Below are 21,817 nucleotides of genomic sequence, written 5' to 3'. Positions count from 1 at the left end.
CACATCCTTGGAGATGGAGATGTCAAATTCATCCTAGCACCTCCCCTGAAAAGGAGGGCTCCCCACTGACAGGGGAAAGTGTCTGAGCCACCTAGTGTGCACTTGGGAGATGTCATGGCACTGAGGCAGGCAGCTCTGCTGACAACCACTTGGTCCTCTCCCTGCATCAGAGTCTCCACCCCCAAGACAGCTGGGATCCTCACCAGGATCGGACTTGCCCCAGGTCCTGAATTAGCATGCTCCAATCCTTTAGGACAGTGGTTTTCAACTAGTGTGCCGTGACACCCTAGGGTGCCTTGAATGATGGTCATGGGTGCTGCAGGCAACACTGGCCTCTGTCCCTCTTTCTTTCCCTCTTCCCTGGCTATAAGCTCTGCAGGTAAATGGTGCCTCTGGGAAGCACCTCTCTTTGGGGTGGGGGTGGGGAGGCAGCTCAGAGACAGCAGCAGCTGCTGCTCAGAGGACTCCCAAGGAGAGGAGGTTTGAACCTTCTGAATGCAAAGCAGGTGCTCACTCACCCAGTGATGGTCCTTTTTGGAAAGGCAAAAGGGGAGATGACTTTGTTCCTCCTTCTGGACAGGGGATGGCCATGCTCCCTCCCTCCATGTTAATCAAGAGCAGCCTCTAAGGGGGAACTATGTGCATAGCGAATTGATTTATAATCAGATCCGATTATACACGTGGAAGAATGTCCAGTTTGGCTCTGCTGTCCAAAAATGTTGGCTCCATTGTCGTTTTACTGGCCAAAATGAACAAGTACGCTGCCCTGACTAAGGAAACAGGATCCCTTTCCTATGTCAGTCACAGAGTTGAGCTAAAGGCAGTGGGGAAGAGGCGCTGGAGAACCTCATTCACCAGACTCTGCAATGACAGGACAGATGGAAGCAACATTTGCTTCATATCTATGCACCATAAAAAGGGGTTGCATGCATTTAAAGTCTCCTTCCCCCCTTCCCCCACTCAGAAACAAAACTCTGAACAGCTTCTCAGAAAATATTACCATAGATCAGTGTTTCCCAACCTTGTGCCTCCAGCTGTTTTTGGACTCCAATTCCCATCATCCCTTGCCACTGGTCTTGCTAGTCAGGGATGATGGGAGTTGTAGTTCAAAAACAGCTGGAGGCACAAGGTTGGGAAACACTGCCATAGATAATGCGAAGGCCTCTCCTGCAGCAGCTGCCAACATCTGGAGGAGCCTTCCTCTGCTTTCAGCAGCTCCACACCTGTTCTGGGAATTTAGCTGATTGTGCAGCTTTCTTGCCCTCTCCAGCAGGCGTTGGGGGTTGGGGAGAGTTGTTGCCTTGATACTTCTGTGTCATGAGATTCATTTAGAGCATGATCCACAATAGAGGTCTCCTGCAGAGGTCAAACTGAATCAAGGAAGCAGCAGTGGGCGGGGTTTCCACAACTGGAACTCCCCAGTAGATTTGATTCAAACTTATACAAGATTGTGCCCCAGAGATCAGAAAATCCCTACTTATCTCAACAAGACAGGTTATTTATATACATTTCTCTGATCAATCAGTTAAAACAGAGCTATGCATTGTCTTTCCGGTTACTGAAGACAGAATATGGAAGCTGTGCAGAAAGAAAGCAAACCTCAGTGTCTCCAAAATACTTCCACTGAAGAGGCTTTTCTTTCCTCAGGCAAGAACACAGCACACATTTATTGATTCATGACATTTATACCTCACTTCTCCTCCAACGAGCTCAAGGCAGAGCACACGCTTCACGATACCCCTGTGAGGTAGGTTTGGCTGAGAGAAAGTGAGAGAAAGCTTCAGGTCACCCAATGAGTTTGATGGCTAAGTGGGAATTTGAACCCTGGTCTCCTCGTATTAATCTGGCACTCTAATCACTAGACCACACAGATGAGGGGGGAAATAAAGACACACACACACACAAAAAAAAAAAATCCTGAAGCATCTTGGGCTCCAGTCCTGTCCAGCGCAACCACAGACATCAGAATGCTAGACAGTCTCAGGTGCTCACTGTAGGAATGTTCAGAGATGCAGGAGAGGATATATTGTATGATTATATTCTTATCCAACTTGTGTTAACAAGTTCCCAAATATCAGCAGAGTAAAACATTCCCCTTTATTTTAAGTTTACAATGGCAGCGTGTGCTCAGGTTCGCTAGAACCTCTATAATAACTATACTGGTAATTTCCCCTTATTCCTTCTTAAAATAGAAGACACGACACAGTCCTTTACAAAAGTATAAAAAGAGTTTACTCACATTCTGTTCACAATCAGATCCCAGAAGGCAGACTTAAGCTTAATGAAGTAATACACATTTGGAGTCTATCTCTTAAGAAGACAGTCCCTTTGTCCTCTCTTGGCTGGGAGCCAAGAGGGCATCTTTAGCTTAGTAGATGTTGCTTCTTCGAAGATGGAGAGGTAAGAGAGAGATGGCTGCCCCTGCCCTGTGCTTTTATCATTACCTGCACAGGTGAGGCCACACCCACCTCTAGTCACATGCGGAGGAAGTCTGTCCCAGCCCAGAGGGAAACAGGAAGTTTACCTGCTGGCTGGACCAACATCCCTCCCTATGTCTAAACATGTACACTCTAGGAATGTTGTAATTGACTGCTCTTGTGTTTCACATCCCACACTCACATCAACTGTTTTGGCAGACACACAATGTCACTCAAAGCCATGAACTCTAAGGAAACATTCCAAACACTGTCGAGAAAATTTACGACACCAAGACCTCCTGGGATTTGGGAGGTGGAGAGCAAAGGACCCAATTTGCCAACTGCGCGTTAGACAGTACAAACAAACAAAAATGCTACTTAATGGTAGACTTAGGTGTGTTGTAACTGTAATGTCTGCACTTGGCTCAAGTTCCCATTCCTGGCAGATAATCCAGGCTAAGCTTTAGCCATTTCAAGTCTGGAGGAAGATCCAGGCTGTGTCCCTCAAGCAAAAGGCCCGATCCCATTACTAATCACTGTAACCATCTGGCTCCCCAGAGGCGTGCTAGGCTCTCAGCAAGTCTGGGAGAATTATTCAGACTTCACATATTGGTATTTAAGGAACCAACACAGAAGGGACGTATGGGATCAAAGGGAATATAGCTAATTTTAAAGATCTGCCAAGCCCTTCCCTCTACTCCATTATGGTCTCTCTCTGTGCTAAGAATGATGGGCTGAAACTAGTATCCTTGCTCCTCATTTTAGTCCAAGAATGAGATCCTATGCTCCACTAAGCACAATGTGAGTAGGCTTAGTCTACTCACAGTCATCCTTCAAAACCCACACTTCCCTGAATTTTGCAAGGCAGTGCTCCAGACAAGTAATGGGTACAAAACCACAAATATTACAGGAAAATGTGAAAATATCCCATGAAAACTCTTTATTTTGGGGCAAATTGCTTTGCAAAAATGTGCATATCAGGAAAAATTGAATATAACAGCTTAGAAAATTGCCCTGAAATGCTGATGAATTTCATGAGGACTTTAAAAAAAAATGTTATAAAGTGGTGAACCAAACTTAAGACTGGAAAAATGAGAAACTGAGAGAAACCAGAATTGATAGATTCAACCATCCTTGGATCACATTTGCCCTGAAGTTGGAAAAATGCAGTCAGGCCTTGTCTAAGACCAGGCAGCTAACACAGGTATTTGGATATTGGTCAGCAGCTAGAATTACAAGATTCACATTAAGGAGTAAACTTCACAGAAATCTGGGTCTTTCCTCCTTGCTTTTCTTTTCTGTAATATGTGCCATCCTTTCTCCACTCATGTCCAGCCGAAATATTTATGTGATTCATGAGCTGAAGCAGCGATGAATATGGGCATCACTCCATAGTAGATGTTGCATTTCCCAGATAAATCTTCCAGCAGTGGACACAGCCAGCACTGGCAGGAGATGCTGAGGACAGAAGCTGGGGCCTTCTGCAGACAAAGAGGGTGCTCTTCCACTGCAGTTCTTCCACTGACTGGGAGGAACCCGGTGCCTCCTCTGACTCCCTAGTGCTTTATTGAGGAAGGTCTGACTAATGCTGTGGTTCCTGCTGCACACTGACCTTAGAAAGTGATTTATTGCACAAGAGCAAATGAAACATCACAAAGTGGGTTTGTGTCACCTTTTCCTCTCCTAACTGTACAGAAGTACAAATAAATATTCATCTCAAATGGGATTTATAGGGTTTATGCAAAAGCAATACAGAGTGAGGCCTCCTCCTCCTTGGCCCTGCTGGAACCAGATGTTCACAGTTTATTAAACCTACACATACAGCAGGGCTTCTAATCATGAATCTCGCCAATTAGCCCCTGGCAGGCCTCCAGGAAGGAAAACCCACATTTCTGCTTTGCAATTCTTCCCTTCAAAGCTGCTCAGGAACCAGACGATGTTCAAGTTGTTCATGCCTCCACCACTGTGGTGGGATAAATCCCAAGCAGGGTCTGCAACAAGGAATAATAAAACCACAAGACGAAAGGAAAGCCCAGATGTTGCACCAGCTACTGGAGCAGGCCTATAAATGTGCATCTTCAGAACCCCAAGTTCTTGTTGGTAGCGGCTCCTCTGAAGATAAGGGGCGAACGACGCAGATCCTGATAAAGGCAAGGACTTTCACCCGAATGGTTTCTGTTTACAAATATATATGGCCAGCACTCCACTTTCATAAGGGCAACAAAAATGTAGTCCTGGTGAACATGGGGAATATAAAGTGGCTAGGAATAAGAGACGTGTGGTTGTAATACATCATCATTTATCATCTAAGCAAGCAAACAGAGAGTAAATCACACATTACATTTTTATGTTAGGCTTACAAAGCATGCTGTTGGATGGAAGAAAGCCTACCATACAGTCTGCATCACTGAGGATGGTTGGACTTCTGAAAATACCTAGAGAGGGTTGTATAATTAATTGATTAGGCAATTAAATGTTTTCCTTGAGAGGTTTGATCTGGCTATAGTGACACATGCTTTAGTCCAAGATTCCCCAACCTGGTGCCTTCCAGCTGCTTTGAACTACAACTCCCATCAGCTGTGTGCCTGGCAGGAGTTGTGGTCTGAAGCATCTGGAGCGCACCAGGTTGGGCAAGGCTGCTTTCTGCCACATCTCTAGTGGTTCAATATAATGCACTCCATATGAGGCTGCCCTTAAAAAGCAGTGGCAACTTCAGCTGGTCCAGAATGAGCCGGCCAGATTGCTCTCTGGTGAGGACGGTGGGTGCACACAAGCCCTTTACTGCAACAACTGCTACAGCCCTGGCTCGTCTCACCAAAAGGGTAGGGAATAATGTGGTGCAAACAACATATAGCAAGATGAAGCTCTACCAGGCTTGCCTGTTGAAGATGCTGCTTGATGGTAGTGAGTCGTGGGCAACTGACACCTGCCAGGAGCGATGCCCCAATGCCTTCCACATGTGATGCGTCAGGAAGATTTTGGGCACCCCATGACAGGACAGAATCTCAAACAAAAATCTGCTCTCCCAAGCCAACATTCCCAGCATGTTTTCACTTCTGCCTCAGTGGCATCTATGCTGTCTTAGTCTTGTGCACAGCAAGGAGATGACAAGGATGTGCTCTATGGGGAGCTGGCCTTAGGCATCAAGCAGGTGGCAGACCAACTCTGCATTACAAAGATGTCTGCGAATGGGACATGAAGGCTGGCAGCATCAGCTCCGCCAGGTGGGAATCTCCTGCAGACAACCACAGTGCCTGGAGACAGACAGGTTGTGCATCTATAGCAGTGACCAGAAGAGGAATGACCAACAGGGTCTTAGGAAGCTGCTTTATACGTCAGACCATTGGCAGGAAAACTAAGGCCTGGGGGCCGAATCTGGCCCAATCGCCTTCTAAATCCAGCCCGCGAATGGTCCAGGAATCAGCGTGTTTTTACATGAGTAGAATGTATCCTTTTATTTAAAATGCATCTCTGGGTTATTTGTGGGGCAGAGGAATTTGTTCATTGCTGAAAACGTTTGCTGAGCCCTGTGTCAGACCATGGGTCCATCCAGTTCAGTATCGACATACAAACATAATCTAGTCCAGCCTCTTGTTCTCACAGTGGCCGGCCAGGGGCTCATTCCGGAAGCCTGAAAGCCGGACCTGAGTGCAACAGCAGCACTCCCCCTCCTTGTGAGTTTCCAACAACTGGCGCACAGCATCTGAAATGGGAAGAGGACTATAGCCACTGCAACGGGTAGCCATTGACAGCCCTCTCCTCCTCCATGCATTCCTCTTTTAAAGCTGTCCAGGTTGGTGACCCTCGCCGCCTCCTGTGTGAGAGAGGTCCATGGTTTAACTCTGTGCTGCATGAAGTAGTCTGTTTCCCCCCTGTCCTGAATCTTCCAACATTCAGCTTCACTGGAAGCCATGAGGTTCTATTATAAATCAGGGAGAAGTTTTTTCTGTGTCCACTTTCTCCACACCATGTCTAATTTTACACACCTGCTATCATGTCTCCCCTTATTCAACTTTTCTTTAAAATATATATATATAAAATGTGCACTCCATCCCCGAGACCACTATCCATCGTAACTATCCAACCTCCCAACATTGTGATTTCTGTTTTAACAGTACAAATTCTACAAATACCTTCCATATCTTCTCAAAATAATTTCTCCTCCATATTCTCCATCTTAGCTTGATAGTGCACGTTAATTTATCATTTATAGCTATATCCCGCACCTCCTTATACCATTCTTCCATTGGATAGTCACCTTGCCCCTTCCACTTCCTAGCTATAGCATCTTGTGCTGATGTCAATAAATCTGTGAGCAAGTATTCCACTTTTCTGAGCACAGACTGGCAGCAGCTCTCCTGCGTTTCAAACAGGAATTCTTTCCAAGTGCTGCCTGCAAGACTGAGCCTGGGACCTTCTGCACACAGAGCAGATGCTCAGTCATTGAACTATGTTCCTTTCCTTATGACTACAACCAAGATTTGGAACTCTGCACAGAGAAGTCTGCTTTAAAAATATATATATATCCAGATGACGTTTAATCTGCTTCAGATGTGCATTTCATTATTGCTGCTTTTAAGTATTTAGAGTATTTAATCTGAGCTTGCTGATTTGTCTTTTATTGCTGTTTTTGAACTGGCTTTATATTTTGGCTTTTAAATATTTTTATTGTACTGAAAGTACTGCTCTGTTGCCCAGGAAAAGGCAGAAGACCAGAATCACAGAATCGTAGTATTGTAGAGTTGGGACCCCAAGGGTCTTCAGGCCCAAACCCCTGGAATGCAGGAATCCCTGGCAGGTGGCCATCCAACCTCTGTTCAAAAGGGGAGTCCACCCAGTGGCATAGCATCAGTTGTTGGTGCCCGGGGTGTGCATACGTCTGGTGGGGTGTGTGCATTGTGCACATGCACTGGGTGGTGGGGAGTCAGCCCAGCCCTCGCCTTCACGAGTGACCCTACCCCACCCAAGCAAAGCCGGGCACACTGAGCTGCCTGCCTGCCCATGCAAGGGGCTCCCGGTTGAGCTGTGCTTTGCACCCCCACAAACATTGTGTGCCTGAGAACATGGTCTCCCTGCCCCAGAGTCCACCCCCTTCTGAGGTAGCCCATTCCACTGCTGAATGGCTCTTACCATCAGGAAGGTCTTCCTAACGTTTAATATCCGAGAGGCCAACACTGCTCTCTGCTTTTCCTTCCTGTACTTGAGGAGGACAGTGACACAAACATTGTTCACCAGGGTAGGTTTCCCAGCTGTTCTTGGTAGAAGTCCCTGGCAAAGGAGCCGGGAGAGGAGGCTGCGAACAATATTTCACAAGGTTTGAGAAATGCTAATCTAATTTAACTCTGTCTTTGAACCTGCAGTGGATACTGTATCTGCATCAGTATCTACTGGTTTTGAAGCCATTATTTTCTGGACTGGTGATAATCTCTTGATTATATTTTCCAAGGCTATTCCAGTAGAAGGGTTGCAGTTTCATAGCTTCTGACCAGATAAGTTTTCAGGGGAGTTTTATGAGTCGGAGCACTCATGAAATGCCCTTTTAAGGGCCTAAATGCTTTAACTGTTAAACCCTGTTGCTCCCAGGGGCCCTACATCTCTCCCATTTCTGTTATGCTGGCAGCTTTCTGACTGCTTAAAATCAGGCCCAGAAACAGCATTGAGCTTGTCATTTTTTTGCTCTTTGAAGTTTTGTTTTGAGGAAATAAAATAAAATAAACCAGAGATACAAAGGAAGTCTTCTGCAACTCCTAGAGTTATCTAGAATGATCAGCTGACTTTATCAAGGCCTCTTTGGTGCTGCAGAGAAGAAGTCATTATCCATTATCCTTTCTTCTAATAACTGCTGCAAGCATCAGGCGCTAAGCCACCTACCAGAAATGGGCCAGTCTTCTATAGGAGGCCTGTGGGTGTTGATCCTTAGCAGCCTTGGGCAACTGCTGCCCTCCCTGACTCCTGGCAGGATCTGCTGTCTGCTTGGACCCCTCCATGCCAAGAGGCTGGAGAGCTTCCATTTAAATTCCCGCACAGCCAGGGCATCCACTCCCTTATGAAAAGTTACTCTGGAACAAGGGAAATAGAAATTGGACAGGAATTATCCTACTGGAGCAGACTAACCCTAACCCAAAAAGATGCCAAGGATGTGGTGATACACGTACGAAGGATCTTGGCCAGGGATCCTTGTAACAAGCAAAAGTGGGGAAAGGGTGAGGCACGAGAGACGAAAGTGCTGTAGGCGTGTTGCCTCTTGGGGGGTTCTTGGCACTGAGAGGGAACTGCTTTTATAGACTGCAGGATGGAGAGCAAAGTCCTATCCCACAGGATCCAGAATGTCATTGCCAAAATCCATTTTCTAGGTATTGAAAAATGTCTCCAAATTGTCCTCTTTACATGCATGGGAACATCCATTACGTGGGCCAAGCATTTTCGCGTACTGAAGCAGCAAAGTTCAGCTGCCTGAATCGCAGTTCCAGCTTGATCTTCACACTTGCTCACCTAACCCTGCCTCTTTGCTCTTAGTCTCTGAAAGCAAAAGAAAAGGGGGGTGGAATTCAAATATGCACACATACAATGTATCCGTTCAGCTATTTGGTTGTCAAGCAGTTGCTAAGGCTCCTCCTCCTCCTCCTCTGAATTGCTTCTGCAGAGCTTCATTTAATATGCTAAGTTTTCATTCTATCTGCCCATTACGGGAAGCCAGCCAGCAGGAAGTGAGGGCAGCAGCAGTGCTCTCCCCTCTTGCAGCCCTAAGCAACTGGTATTCAGAGGCAGACTTCCTCCATCAGTGGAAGGAGATAACCCGCACAAATCTAACATCACATCTTTCTAGGATACAAGCTACCAATACCATCAGGAAGCAGGTATTCATTACGTTCTGAATCATAGTTGTAGAGTTGGAAGGGAGCATATAAAGGTCATCTAGTCCAACCCCCTGAAATGCAGGAATCTTTGGCCAAATGTGGTGCTGGAACCCACAACCCTGAGATGAAGTCTCACATTCTACCAACTCGCAAGTATATTTTATTAATAATAATTTATTATTTATACCCCACCCATGTGGCTGGGTTTCCCCAGCCACTCTGGGCAGCTTCCAACAGAATATTAAAATACAATAGTGCATCAAACATTAAAAGCTTCCCTAAAGAGGGCTGCCTTCAGATGTCTTCTAAAAGTCTGGTAGTTGTTATTCTCTTTGAAATCTGGTGGGAGGGCATTCCACAGGACGAGTGCCACTACCAAAAAGGCCCTCTGTCTGGTTCCCTGTAACTTGGCTTCTCGCAGCGAGGGAACCGCCAGAAGGCCCTCAGAGCTGGACCTCAGTGTCCGGGCAGAACGATGGGGGTGGAGACGCTCCTTCAGGTATACTGGACCGAGGCCATTTAGGGCTTTAAAGGTCAGCACCAACATTTTGAATTGTGCTGGGAGCCAACGTAGGTCTTTCAAGACCAGTGTTATGTGGTCTTGGCAGCCACTCCCAGTCACCAGTCTAGCTGCTGCATTCTGGATTAGCTGTAGTTTCCGGGTCACCTTCAAAGGTGGCCCCACGTAGAGCGCATTGCAGTAATCCAAGTGAGAGATAACTGGAGCACGCACCACTCTTGCGAGACAGTCTGTGGGCAGGTAGTGTCTCAGCCTGTGTACCAGATGGAGCTGGCAAACAGCTGCCCTGGACACAGAATTGACCTGCGCCTCCATGGACAGCTGTGAGTCCAGAATGACTCCCAGGCTGCACACCTGGTCCTTCAGGGGCACAGTTACCCCATTCAGGACCAGGGAGTCCTCCACACCTGCCCACCTCCTGTCCCCCAAAAACAATACTTCTGTCTTGTCAGGATTCAACCTCAATCTGTTAGCCGCCATCCATCCTCCAACCACCTCCAGACCCGCACACAGGACCTTCACTGGTTCTGATTTGAAAGAGAGGTAGAGCTGGGTATCATCATCATTTTGCTGAGATTGTGCTTCAAATTCCATTACTGTTTAGGAGAATAGCGGGTAATCATGCCCTATCTGAATCAATGCACCTATCACTTTAACTATCAGCAGGTGGTGCTGTCATTTCACTTTTAACTCCCTCCCCTTTAAGGAAAACTGGTTAAATGAAGCTTAAATCCAGGTGCCCATGGCCAGCCGGCCCTGCCCATGAGGCAGCTGCCTCAGGCAGCAGGATCTAGGCAGGCGGCATATCCAGCCTCCCCCAAGTGTGTTGGCCGCCACCATCTTGGTGACTACACCCACTACTATGCTATAAGATCCACTATCAGTGGCGTAGCGTGGGTTGTCAGCACCCGGGGCAAGGCAAGAATTTGCGCCCCCTAACCCGTGGATTTGCGCCTCCTAACCCTAACCCCCAGATGTTGCGCCCGGTGCGGCCGGCCCCCCCTGCACCCCCCACGCTACGCCACTGTCCACTATCCTGTAATATCACATATGAGCCTGTTCTACTGATGAAGCCTAGGATGGCGAAACAAGGCTAGTATTCCTTAGACTCTGTGAAAGGATTCAGTGGAACTGTAACAACCCTGCATGTGGATTATTGGACTCTAAGAACAGACAGGTGGAATAGATACTTATACATGTATGGACCTTATGCATGAACTGACTAAAGAATGAACTGATCCACTGGGTCTTCTGCTTTTTTCATTGAACTTCATGAGACTTCCGTTGAAATCTACAATTTGATACATTGAATAGTATACCTTATTTATTCAAAAGTACAGCCGGTTATGTCTTGTGTGTTTACTGAGTATGTTTCACGTAACCATAGGTCTTCTTGTTGTTTTCAACATGGGCAGGAAGGCACTTTGGCAGCCGGCCTGGAGCATCACCTGTGCCACAACAAGGAGGATTTTGGGGCCAGGGGCCACGATAGCAGCGTAAAGAAGCCATTGCGACTGAGCCTCTTTCTTCTCATTGAAGATCTTCAGGGTCCCTTCCAGCTCTATGATTCTACGAAATATAAACTGTCCTTCCATCTGCCTACCTCATCCTGATTGAAATTATTGAGGAGCGGTTGGCCAGGACTGGCCTCCTTGCTCTGACTAACCAGGTTCATGATGCTCCCTTGTGAGGGGGTGGCAGTGGTGCCCCCAATCCCTGACTGGAGGCAGGGAGCAAGGGAGGGGAGAGGGGAGAACCTTAGCCTCCATGGCTCCCGGACTACCTCAGCAAGCGAAGAAAGGAAGAAGCTGCCTTATTATACCAAGTCAGAACACTCTAGCTCAGTACTGCCTGCACGGACTGGCAGCAGCTCTCCAGGGTTTCAGGCAGGGAGTGTCTCCCAGCCCTTCCTGGAGAGGCCAGGTTTGAACTTGGGGCCTTCTGCACATGAAGCCTGTGCTCCATCACTAAGCTATGGTCCTTCCCCTAAAGATGAACCAAGATTCCAGTCCTCATTGCCCTCTGAATAAAGAGCTGATTTAAATAAGATCATTGGAAGCTCCCCTGCACTAAGTCAAAGTCTTGGTCCTTCTAGCAGAGTCTTGTCTACAATGACTGGCAGCAGCTCTCCAAGGTTTCAGACAGGAGTCTTTCCCCTGCCATGTCTGGATATACAGGGGGATTGAACCTGTGACCTTTTGCATGGTAAACAGGAGCTGAGCTACAACCCTTCCCAAAAGAAGATTGCAGCCTCAACAAAGTAATGTTTTTTTCTTCAATACCTGTAGTAAAAAAACTCTGCATACTGGTACACCTGGGTCCTACTGCGCAGCGACATAATCCTCAGGTGAGGATTTATAAGGCCCTCCAAAATGTCATATAATAATGTGTGAGGTTTCAAGTTATCCAGAATTCTTCATTCAGTTAGACAAGCCTATGGGACATGCAGTGTGTCTGGAGAAACAGCACTAGCTAGTAGTCAGGTCATCAGTTCCTGCATCTGCTGAGTCATCAGGCGGAATCTGGAGGAAGCAGACATTCAGATGAGGCTTTCAGGGGGCTGCTCTTCTGGTTTCAGGGTCTCTGGAGAACTCAAAAGCTGGAACGTTATTTGGTGAGATTTTGGCTTGGTCTCATATATGGATAATATATTGTTGCTATTTTTCCAGTGGGCAACCCTGACAAGTTTTGCTTTTAAAATATATTTTTTTCAAAGTGCACCAAATCATCAATTACAGCATAGTTCAGGTCAGCACATAGCAAAATTACTCCATTTGGAAACTGATCAAGAAAGCATCCAAGCCAACACAGTGAGAGATGAATAAGGTTGCCTGCCTTCCTGTCCCCCAGCCTTGCTCCCGTGCTTTTAACAGGAAACTGAGGTGCAGAACAAGCAAGTAGCTGCAGCTTTCTTCCCTGCAAGGATGGAAAGAAGCCTCCCTTGCTTCGCGATATTCTACACGTGGGGACCGCTGTCTGAAAGCAGAGGAGCAGAACTAGTTTTGGGGAGGAGAAGGTGGCCGCTTGCCTGCTGGAGAACCACGCACAGTTCTCTGGCGCAAACGAACGCCGTCCCATTTACTCGGGAGTAAGTCCTGCGGAGCTCAAGAGGACTGAAGCCTGGGAGATACCTTGGCTTTTGCTTTGGGAGGGATGAGCTAATTCTGGGGTGCGGCTCGCCTGGCTGCTGGGGAGCTCCGCCAGCAACGTGCAGCACAAGCCTGCTGGGTGGATGGTCGGTCCAGCCAGCTCGGGGTGAGGGGGGGAGGAGGAGGAGGAGGAGGGGAGGAAGGCCAGCTGGCCGGTCGGTCCCGGGGTGATGACGCGCTTCCTGCTCTCCCTGGGCTGGGGGCTCTCAGCCTGGGAAGCAGAAGCGCCTTGCAAAAGGCTGGCAGAGACGCGGCGCCTCCGAGCAGGCAGGAGGTTGCTGCAGCCGCGGCGAGAGGAGGAGGAGGAGGAGGAGGAGAGCGGCGCTCCGATGCCCCGTGCCATGCCCGGCTAAGGCTCGCCTCTCCCGGTAGGAGCCGCTTCCAGGCGGATTGCCCTCCTTTCAGTATATATGCAGGTGTATCTTTATGCGCATGGTTTATGTGCACCTTTGCATTTAAATGCTTTCGGGAATATATTTGCACCATCGGCGCGCGCGGAGGAAGCAGGCGAGCTTGCGGAGAGGGCAGCGCCTCCTTGGATGGGCTGGATCGGACCGTCCCTGCCTCGCCCGCGCACGCCTCCCCCGCGCTTCCTTTCCCGGCCACCTGTCCTTTAGCACGGGAATGCAGCTGACTCTGCAAAAGGATTCCCCCGCCCCGCCCTTGCTCCCTTGCATCTTGCTCTCCCCCCCCCCCCCCGCTTCCTGACCTGCTTTTCTGGCGATCGGGGGCCCTGGCAAGGCAGCGAGGCGATCGGAGGTGGGCCCAATCCTCACTGAGCAAGCCTACCGACCCCTCCCCGCCGCTTGTTGCTTTCCGCCCCCGCCCGGCCCCCTTCGCAGCGTCCACAAGCAGGCTGGGCAGCTGGGTGTTAGCGGGTGGGGAGCTCTAGAAAGGCAGCCGGAGGTGAAACAGAATGGGATCGTGTCCATTTCAGCTCCCCGAGAGCTCGGTCTCTTGCTGGCGCTGCACGGCACCCGCCGCCGCACCCGCCCATCTTCCCAGCCCGGCTGCTGATCCGTGTCAGGTCAGACCCGCTTTGCAGATGGCTTGAGCTCAGTGCGGTTTGCCCAGACTTGAACCTTCTTCTCCTCCCTTCCCCCTTCCCCGAGAAGCCTGGTGTGGAAAGGGAAGGAAGGAAGGAAGGAAGGAAGGAAGGAAGGAAGGAAGGGGGCTGAAAATCCAGCAGCCTCCAAATAAGTCACCCTTATCTGCTTGTGCGTTATCGGGGGAGCCTTTTTGGAGACACGCTGGATCAGGGAGAAAGTCCTTGCGCTGGGGAGCCATATTTGCTGCTTGGCGCGGCTTAGCCGGCTGGCTTCTCGTGGTGGAGGTGATGGTGGTGGTGATTTTAATAAACGGGTTGCATGTTCCCTGCAAGGGGGGGGGGCGGGGAGCCGCCTCCCTCCCTCGCTGCTTCAAATACCTTTGAAAGTTCAGTTCTGGGCTGTGGAGCTGGGCGAAGGCCCCGGCAAGTGATCCTGGCGTGGGGATGGTGGCTGGAGGAGGAGATGGGCGTCTTCTGGCGGATGTGCCCTTTAAAGCACCACCGGCCTGGGGAGACGCGAAGGGAGCAGCCGGATCTCTGCAGAACTGGGCGTTTGCTTTCGGGAGCGAGGCGCGCCTTGGGAGATGGGTGGACGCGGCTGGGTGGCTGCCCCGCTTCCCTCCTTGAAGGGGGGAAACAACCCGGCTGCTGGCCTGGCCTGGGAGGAAGGCAGCTGCCAGGAGGCTGGGTGGGCCGAGGAGGTGGCACCTCTAGGTGCAGCCTGGTTTCTAGCATGCAGCCACAACAAGGTGGTAGAGCCCTGAGCTGGGAGGATGGGCTGTGTCACTTTGGAGTGCAAGTGGAGGGGACTGTTCCTTTTTTAAAAGTGCCATGACCCTTTGCAGGTTTTAGGGGTTTTTATTTTTACAACATCCCTGAAAGGGCTGGATTCCCCCTCCCCCCCTGATATGCTTACTTTATATCTTAAGGGAGGTTTTTGCGAAAATAAAACAATTGAGGCTTATGCTCAAAAGTAGCATCCCCCCCACCTGCGTCCTGAAGTGGTACGCTCCATCCTGCTCCACCTCGGGGCTCTAGGACTTGGTTGCCCTGGCTTGATGATGCCCCTTTCCCAAGTGTCACAGCTGAGGCAGAGCCAAGTTCTTCTGGCACAGGAGGAAGGGAAATTCCACAAGTGCCTCTCCTTGGAAGTAATTATAATACAGTAAGGCATTAGATAGCTAATAATTTGATGTTCTTTCACAGCACCTAAAACCAGCAACCCGAGAAAGTCAACTTGCCTTGCCTGATGTTAGGACTAGCAGCACCTAAGGCTTTTTCCAGATATGTTTGCATGAGGGCAGCATCAGAAGTGCACTTGAAAACATGGAGAAGGGGTGCGCAAGCTTCATTTTAGAAACAGTAATTTTCTACCGTTTGTAGACTCTTGATGTATGCGGCAGAATGTACAGGCACTATTCTTCTCGATTTTGTGTGCGATTGAAGCTATCCTGCTCCATCACACTCCTTTCAGTGTTTTACTTTGCACAAACACCCAGATTGCAGGCTGTTGCAAGGCATCACTGAGATGACCTTACAGGGTTTTCACAGCCTGCCTGCTACAGACAGGCCTCTGTGTTCATCTGAGAGAGTCTGGTATTTGTGCAGGAGCCATGGCTCTTGGAAGCTGTCAGTTCCATGACACGGTTTCTGTCCCTGCAGGTTGCTTGAGGAGGAGGAACAGGATTTGATTCCCTGATGCCTGCTTGGGAAGGCCCAGGGCTCAGGCCAAGAGCAGCTGCTTTGCATTGAGAAAACTCATAGTTCAGACTCTGCCCTCTCCTGTTAAAAAGGGTTGGGTGATGTGAAAACCGTTCTCTGCCTGAGACCCTAGAGAGCTGCTGTCAGTTAGTGTGGAGGCTGCCCTGGGCTAGATCTGACTCAGTGCAAATTCATGGAGAGTAAGACTGCCCCTGGAGATGGGTTGTGGCTCCATGGCAGAACATCTGCTTTGCATCTAGAAAGGTCCATGTTCAATCTCCGGCATCTCCAGTTAGGGCTGGGGAGAGAGAGAGGCCCCTGTCTGAAATCCTAGAGTGCCATTGCACACTAGTGTGTTAGATAATGCTGATGGATTGGGTATACCTGGATGCCACTTTTCCATAATGAGTTGCACTCAGTGCAGCTTACAGCAAATGTTCAAGGCATCCAAACACAGAGTGTCGGAAATACAGATATGCAAAATACAGAACACATCAGTAAATTCAAAATTAGCAAAAACCAACAGTTTAGCAAACACATAGTAAATTCAGCATTACTGAAAGAAAATACAGTAGTTATGTAGGTTTAAGTACATAATTACAAATCAAAACCAGAATGAACCAACAATAATGTTTCTGTTACTGGTCTTGCTGCACTGCAGGGAGCCTGGCTTAAATATAGTTCAGAGGGGAGAGGCGGGTGATATGCAGCTGGCTGCCATTGAGCCAGCAGGACCAGTGGTCTGACTCTGGAGAAGGCAGAGTTTTGGGTCCCTATCTTCTAATGGCTGTTAGCCAACATGGCCAAGTATTTCTTCCGCTGTCGGGGGCAATGTGCTAGGAATCCAGGAAGAGGGGCTGCTGCACTCATGTGCTGCTTCTGGGCTTCCCATGGCGGGGGGCATGCTGTGGTGGAAAATGGCGTGCTGGCTAGATGGGTCTTTGGCTTGGGGGCTCTGGCGTGCTGCTGGCCAATGTGCAGATGCCTCTGCTTGTGGTGGTAGGTTCATGTTGCAAGTGCTACCTGCTTTGCTCCAGCCAGTGAGTTTGCCACTGAGCATCATGGAATGCACTGCTGCCAGCCAGTGCTTGTATGCTCTGACTGAATTTCTCTTTTCAAGTGTTATTCAAAGTCCTGTATGATACGCTGCATCTTGCAGTGCAGGGGAGGAGAACCACATCCTGCATGTGTAGGGACCACAGAGGGATGGTGGACAATAAGCGATTGACCTAGGCCAGAAGGATCTCTATCCTCCCTGATGTTGCCGGGTTACAGCTTCTGCCGCCCCTGACCTTTGGCACACCCAGACCAAAGCTCATGGGAGTTGTAGTCCACAACAGCAGCAGGAAGGTCACAGCTTCTCCATCCTTCGCTGGAGGGTTTGCCCTTGGAACAGGGGCCTAGATTTCACGTGCAGGGAATCTGTAAGAATGGGCCCACAACAGGCTCACAAAGCGCAGATCTTGCAAAGGTTGCTCTGTAACTTGTTGCTTGTTCTTGAGCCTGTTTAGTGGGAAAATGTATTATTTGTGCATGGGAGTTATCTAATTATTCCAGGCTCAACTGAATTTCTTTTCTCCCCACCCCCATGCGCAAGCAAATTAAGGAAGGTGCTTCTCCCCCCCCCATGTGTCTTGTCTAAACATTATCACAAGATCATGGTCAGTGATCAGCAGTTGAGTGGGATATTGTTGTATTGTATTGTATTTTAATTTTCTGTACTGCCCTTCATATGTCGATCTCAGGGTGGTTCACAACATAAATATACAAGATAAAAAGACAAAGTACACAAGAAAAACAAACACACACACAAACCAAAAAACACAAACCAAAAGTGGAGTAGATGGCTCTACTTTTATTCCTGCCTTAATAATGACATCATCATGGTGTTGACATAGCTCTTTTTGGAGTGTTCGAAACACTTCATGTCTGTCACCCTGTTATCCTAAATAGCTCTGTAAGGAGGAAAGGTTGCACAGTATACCCATTTTGCAGATGGGGGATTGAGGTTGGGAGAGTGAGGCATGCTCTTGGCAGAGACCAGATTTGCTGATTTGTAGCCCACTTTCCTGCTTTCCTGCTAATTTGTAGCCCACTTTCCTGACCACTCTGCTGTTCCTGTTCTTTGGCTGTGATCTGAGCAGCCCACCAAAGAGCAGAATCTTATTCCCGCTTCCAGCAAGGCATTTTGCTTTGGAAAAAATGAAAGCAAAAGAACCCACTACACTGAAAGCCGGGTATGAATACCCATAAAAATATAGGAAGCTGTTTTGTATCAGTTCAGACTATTTGTTCACCTGGCCCGGCGTTGCCGCCTCTGTCTGGAAGTGGCTCTCCAGGGCCTTGAGCAGAGAAAGGTCTTTCCCCTTCACCTGCTACCTGGGGTTCTTTTAACTGGAGGTGTTGGGGACAAAAAGTAGCACCTGCAGCAGGCATAGTGGCTGCTTCGCCACCTGGGCTTTGGCCCTCCCGTGTTAGTTTTTAAACCTTAATAATAATAATAAAAGGAGCATCTAGCCACTATCCAGCCACCTTGCTGAAAGGCAAAAGAAGAAGAAGGCTTTATCATGTAGCCCTGATCAAGGAGGAAGCCATTTGAATCTCCATCCAGGTTGAGAGGAGTTTCCTACCAGGACAGACTTTGCTCGTGTGCTCAAGACATTGAGTCCATAAAACATATTTTGCTGCACTGTGCAAAATATGAGCAAGCCAGGGCTGAACTGATATTACCCTTGCTAGTACCTTTCCCGGGAAAATCAAAGGCTCATTATGTCAGGTTCCTATTGGAAGACCGAACAAATGCTAGAACATTAGCAGTGGCAATGTTTTTATCGGTGGTTGCAAGAACCAATGATCCCTATCTTTTGAAGAAAACACTTGTTTAACCTGGAGGTAGGCTGTATGAATTGTACATTGCTTTGTAACAATTTGTTGGGTCTCTGGACCGTAGTAAAGATTGATGATGATGATAATGAATCTCCATCAGGAGGGAGTTGTATAGTCTGGGTGCCACTGCTGTGCAGATCCTGCCTTACATAGCCACATAGTATTAGGGGCAGCCCTCAAGTAACATAACCCAGAACTGACAAGGAAACGGTGAGGACAAAGAATTGATTTGCTGAACTACGAATCCTGGGCAAAAGCAAGAATTATTGTGAGCGGTCTGGAGCCATTTCCATAAAGGCGAGGCCTGGCGGTGCTTTGCAGCAGAGCACCCTGCCACACAGACATGGATCCCACCCCAGTAAATCATGCAGATCTTGCAGCCTTTGCTAAACTTGCTTGAAATTCAAATCTCCATATTTCTAGACTTCACAAACCAACTTGCAGGCCAAAGACTCATGGCAAAAGAGGCTAATCTGGAGTTCAGATTCCCCTTTTGCCCATCAGGAGCTCATCACTGCAAGGCCTTGTGGAAAGGATTATTCCCAAAGAGTGCTCAAGAATGGCTCCTCATCATCCTGGAAAAAGTGACCAATGGAGCGCCACAGTGTCATAGCTGTTAACTTACAGATTTGAAAATAAGGGACCAGTAGCCAAAATAAGGGACCTACAGCCTCACCAGGCACTCCAGTCTTCCTGTCCTCCTGCAGTCTGGTCAAACTCATGCTGGTAGCTTCAAGAACACTGTCCAACCAACTTTGTAACCAGAGGTTCAACTGAATAGAATCTGAATCACATGCACCAAAAGGCCTATGCAGCCTCAACTTAAGATGGCTCCCCGGCCTGGCTTTGCACTGCAAAGTTTGCAGCAGCACGTGCAACAAAATGGCATCCAGCATTCAAAAACCTCCTCAGCTTGCATTAACTAGCCACACACAAGGCATGCAAGCTCCACCCCCCAGTCGTTCTTAGACTCCTTATTGGGTGAGCAACGCAGCCAAGCAACACAGTTGGAGCCTCCCTCCTCCCTGGCCGGCAGGGAGGGAGGGAGAGGAGCTGCTTCCTTTGAAATTTAAGGGACATCATTTAAGGGACATCTATCAATAAGGGACATGGCGCAGGAATAAGGGGCTGTCCCTTCAAATAAGGGACACTTGACAGCTATGCACAGTGTTCTGTCTTGGGCCTGTTGTTGTTCAGTATCTTCCTTTGGAGGAAGGAATTGAGAGAATGCTTATCAAATCTGCAGATGACACCAAACCGGGAGGGTAGCTAATGCTGCAGAAGACAGAAACAGAATTCACGAAGACCTTAACAGATTGGAGACCTAGGCGCAAGCTGAAAGATGGGTGACACCTGCCTCACAAGTACAGGCAGTCCCTGTTTACGTGCGTTCAATATGTGTGTGACTGTGTATATGTGCATCACACCAAACCCGGAAGTGACTTGGAAACAACATAAATATGTCACTAAAAGGGTGGAATGGGGTGGGGTGAACCAGGGTGTTTCCAGGCTTTTTCAATGGGTTTCAATTATACTCCATTTCACCAATGTACGCCCCAGAGTACAGTATATCCCATGCATAAATGGGGGACTGCCTCTAGAACATGTGAAAAGGATCTAGGTGTCTTAGGAGACCATAAGCTGAACATGAGTCAACAGTGTGATGCAGCAGCAAAAATAGTGATTGCTATTTTAGGCTGCATCAACAGAAGTATAGTGTCCCAATCAAGGGAGTTAATAGTCCCACTATATTCTGCCTTAGTCAGACTGCATTTGGAATACTGTGTCCAGTTCTGGGCCGTTGATGGACTGGAAGGTGTTCCGAGGAGGGCAACCAAGATGATCATGGTTCTGTAAACCAAACCTTATAAGGAAGAGTTGAAAGAGTTGGGTATGTTTACCCTGGATAAAAGAAGACTGAGAAGAGATAGGAGATCTATCTTCAGATAACTAAAGGGCTATCACATGAGAGATGGAGCAAGCTTGTTTTCTCCTGCTCTGAAGGCTAGGACCTGAACCAGTGGCTTCAAGTTATCACTCAATATTGGGAAGAACTTTCTGACAGTAAGAGCTTTTGGTCAAGGGAATGGACTCCCACGAGAGGTGGTGGACTCTCCTTCCTTGGCGGTTTTAAGCAGAGGTTGGATGGCCATCTGTCATGGATGTTTTAGTTGAGATTTCTGCATTGCAGGGGTTGGACTAGACGATTCTTTGGGTTCTTTCCAGCTCTGCAATTCTATGGTTCTGTGATGGTGGGGCGAATGGCAACACAGTTGTGCTACCTGAGGCTGATGAGAACTATAGTCCAAAATATCTGGAAGGGACCAGGTTGGGGCTAGCTAATTTAAAATAATTGCATGTATCCAACCTACAACTTTTTTTTGGAAGAAAAATGTCTCCAGCAGCCTGATGAAGGGCAACTGAGCTAATAAATTAAACTATCAGAGTTTGCTTTCATTTATCTATTTTAACTAATAAGACAGCTTTCATTCTAATCAAATAATCTCTGTTAATTAAATGGGGGCTCCGTTGGCTTTCAGCCAGTTCATGAATATGTATGGGGGAAACTTAACTTCATCTGTCATGGTGAATTATATGCCGGCAAACCTTATGGGGAGGAGGGCCGTTAATGGAGTGTGTGTCACTGCTGGTATATTGATGACTCTTGGATGGAGATATCGCATGGTGTGTACAGGCAGTCATATTCAAATTCCCGTTTGGACTGTGTGTTTTTCAGTCCATCCAAGGAAGCTGGCTTGTGGAGCTCCCTTTCTACTTGCGGTTAGTGCAGAATGCTGCAGCACAATTGCTGTGCTGACAGGAGGGAGACCTTGTCAGCATGTGACAGTTGTGCTCCGAGATCTGCTCTGGTTACTGATTTGCCATGAGGCCAAAGTCAAGGTGTTACTATTAGCAGATGACGCCCCTCAACAACTGGGGACTGCATTTGTAAGGAACACAAGGAACTGCTGGGTCAAAATGTCCAATTTTCACCCAATTACCAGAACTACTTAAAAAAAAATTAATGTGGCAGAAGACTGAGAGGTAACAGATAGCCATTTTCAAATACCTGAAGGGCTATCACATGGAAGACAGAGCAAGCTTGTTTCCTGTTGCTCCAGATGAAAGGATTCAAACTAATGGGTTCTGACTAAACACTGGGGAGCACTTTCTGATGGTGAGGGTTGTTTGACAGTGGGACATACTGCCTTGGAGGGTGCTGGTTTTTAAACAGAAGT

At 48.2% G+C, this 21,817-nt stretch overlaps 1 protein-coding gene across 5 annotated transcripts in view; it reads left to right on the top strand.

The window, feature by feature from the left end:
- The first annotated feature begins 12,755 nt into the window (after positions 1-12,755).
- Positions 12,756-21,817, top strand: part of TLN2 (talin 2) — a 185,369-nt gene continuing 176,307 nt past the window's right edge. For 2 of the 5 annotated variants that reach the window (XM_081887553.1, XM_081887548.1), the window contains exon 1: positions 13,083-13,311. The gene's annotated coding sequence lies outside the window, so the exon portion shown is untranslated. Of the gene's footprint in view, positions 12,883-13,081; positions 13,312-13,816; positions 13,971-21,817 lie in introns of those variants that run through there. The other 3 variants (XM_081887549.1, XM_081887554.1, XM_081887550.1) reach the window with 3 other exon arrangements.

This window comes from Podarcis melisellensis, assembly GCF_964234715.1.
Source record: "Podarcis melisellensis genome assembly, chromosome: 14".
Taxonomy (NCBI): Eukaryota; Metazoa; Chordata; class Lepidosauria; order Squamata; family Lacertidae; genus Podarcis; species Podarcis melisellensis.
This window is presented reverse-complemented; position numbering and strand designations above follow the sequence as displayed.